The following is a 3,314-nucleotide window of genomic DNA, read 5'->3' on the forward strand; positions in this document are numbered from 1 at the left end:
GATTTATGAGGGAGGTTATGATAACATGACCGGAGACAACCCTTGGGAAAAACATTGGCAGTTGCGTATGCAAAATAAAGGATGAAAACCCAGTACATCCCAACGGCACACAAATATAGAAATATTTTCTAATCTCTATGCACAAGATTTGTTTCCATTCACAGTAGACCTTCAAGGTACAATTTTCAACAAAATAATTTCAAATATCCTTCCTCTTAGAAGTTCGAGTGTCAACTGTCAGAATATATTGATTTATCAACAGAAGCTAATCTGTGCATATGAGAATGTTTTATTCTGTTATATTTACATAAAAAGAATATTTTTTATTTAAGAATTTACAGCATTATCCAGGCATGAGCAGATTTAGAAATTGTTCATTTATATCTAGATATAAAGTAATTGTTGAATATATTGCATTTGGTTAGATCTGGAGTGTTGAGTTTATCAATGGCAGATTTTAGAGGACTAATATGATATACTAGGCCACCCATGACCCGTCGGGTTAAATAGAATCTTAAATGATACGTTGTTAATAAAATGGTCGATAAAATCATTATTAAGACAATGCTCTTATATTTACAACATTCTTTGTACAATTTGAATGATTTAAAAACAATTTAATAGTTTCCTTTTGCTTAGCTCTACTCAGCGCAACATATAATTGTCCATGCTGAATTGCAGGTTTGTCTAGATAAACTAAAACTTTCTGAAAAGTCTGTCCTTGAGACTTATGAATGGTCATGGCAAACGCTGATTGAATTGGAAACTGAATTCTTGCAAACAGAATATTGTCTCCTTCAGATAAAACAATTTTCAATCTTGGAATTAGAACGATTACTCCTTGGAACTGTGATGCAATAATTTTAGCAATAATCAAGTTATCATACAGCTCACCTATTATTAATCTAGTGCCGTTACATAAGCGTGGTGGGTCAATATTCCTCATACACATGATGGGAGCTTCTTTTTTTAGATCAAGTTTATGGGGAGGTAGTCCAGACAACTCGAGCGAGTCGAGAAATTCTGTAGGGTACTGTGTGGCTTCTGTTCCTACACAAACGGAATTAAATGAAAAATGTTTTTTTATTTCTCCGGGGTATGTTTCAATACACTTATGATTTATTGTTCTAATTGCCTCATTAAATGGCACTTATATACAGTTTTCTGCGAACATTCTTAATGAATTGTCGAACGAAGGATAAATGTATTCAATGTATTGGTCAACATTACTTGCAGGGATTATCATGTCCACTGGCAGTGCAATCTCATAATTTTCATTCTTTTCAATCTTGTCCTCGCCAATCTTTATCAGAAACTGAGAGTATTCATCACCTTCTTTTTGAGCTCTCATATTTCGTTTTAAATGGAATTTTGTGAATTTACGACACAAATACGACTCTTTAATGCAACCATTGTAAACGTCGGCATCGTTTCCTCTCTTGACGACTGGCAATAGTTGTCTGAAGTCACCACTACACACAGTCAATATTCCTCCGAATGGTTCATTGTTTCCACATATATCTTTGATAGTCCTGTCGACTATCTCAAAACTCTCCCTCCTCATCATTGGACATTCGTCCCAAATAGTTATTTTTGCTGCTCTTATCAAGTCAGCTGTTGGTGAGTTCTTTTCAAAATTACAAAAATCATTTTCTCTCACATTGAGAAGAAGCTTGAATCTAGAATGAGCAATTCTACCACCAGGCAATTCCTGATGATGCTACAGCCAATGCAATTTGTCTTGAGCTCCTTACTTTTGAGAGAATAAGTTTTATCAAGAAGGTCTTTCCTGTGCCTCCTGGAGCATCGATGAAAACCAATGAAGAAGAGCCCGTGTCTAAGCAACTACATATAAATTCATAAATGATTGTTTGTTCCTCATTTAATAAGCCTTGGTGTGTATTTACGTATGCTGTTTGCTCTGCTAGATTGTAGCTTTGCTCATCCATTATGTCTCTATTTAACTGTATCACATTAGGCTGATTCTGAGGCAAAGGCAACTCAAAGTCCTACAGTGATTTGCCAGCAGCACAAAGTTTATCCTGTATGTACCTCAATGTGTTATCGATGGCATTTTCATTTATCAACATATTCTGATCATTGGCTTGCTATTGCATTGCATTTTGGTAATCCATTGACGTAGAGTTAGAAAATCTCTCCCACAACTCAGAAGGATTTGAAACTTCTTTGTTTAGGAGTAATACAGTGAACAAATCCCTCATCGCTCTTGGCAATCTTGTTATCTCTGCATCCTCCATAGTTTGTAGCCAGTGATTGTCATCAAGCAGTAATCCTCTTTATTTGTAAGCAGCTTTAAATGATAGAAATACTTGACCTTCTACAGTCAGCAATAATCCAAAAGAATTAGGTCCTTTTACATGATGAAGCAGTAGACGCAAATGGTACAATTCACCATTATTTGGTGAGACTGTGTAGATACGATCAAGAATATTTGTTTCAAACGCTTCTAGGTGATCAACTACTCTCCATCCTGCTTTTCATCTTTGCCATTTCTTGTTTTCCCATACGTAGTATTTTGGCACATACGAGCAAAAGATCGTCCTGGCGAATTCATCATATTAGTAAATATTGAACAATTCTGTTAGAGTTGTGCGAGAGGCATTTTCATTAGGTTGTCTGTCATTATTTTCTTGAATATAGACCAGATGTTGTACCTGAAGACGAACAACTGCTAGTTTTCAAACATGAATTGGAAATCCTAGTATGATTGAAACTGCTTCTGATGGTCCAATATATGTTCCTGTCAAGTATTGCTTTATTTCATCATCTTGGTTTACATAGAAAGCTGCCTGATCACTTCCCTTTAATGTGCACTTAATAACATATTTAACTGATTTAACGGAAGTGCATATTTCTACATCAACATGTCAGTTAAATAACTTCAGTAGCGTTATGTTGTAAGGGACAACCGATTTTGAAGTTATAGCTTGATTTCTACCTTCTTGGTAGCCTTGATGATCTTCCATTTCTATCGACTTTCGCCTATAAATAGGGTATGAATCATCTCCACATCTTGTTTGATCACTGTATAGTCTTGGGTACCTCTTTGGACAGCTCCCATTTCTCCAGCATGGAGATGCACCGTTGCAGTTTGGTCCATGTATCATATGCTTCAACACCAATGCACATCCTTCTGGTTCTTCGTCTCTACTTGGTATTTCAGCTTGAATATAGTCATCATAATTCTGGGGTCTGGGTTTAGACTCTTCATCCATCCATAGCAAGAAATGTAGGTGTGGTAATCCTTTTTTCTAGTATTCGGCACATAGAACATGGGCAATGCAATTACCCAA

The sequence above is a fragment of the Oratosquilla oratoria genome, chromosome 34 (assembly GCF_046742065.1).
Source record: "Oratosquilla oratoria isolate Oo_2021 chromosome 34, ASM4674206v1, whole genome shotgun sequence".
Classification (NCBI taxonomy): Eukaryota; Metazoa; Arthropoda; class Malacostraca; order Stomatopoda; family Squillidae; genus Oratosquilla; species Oratosquilla oratoria.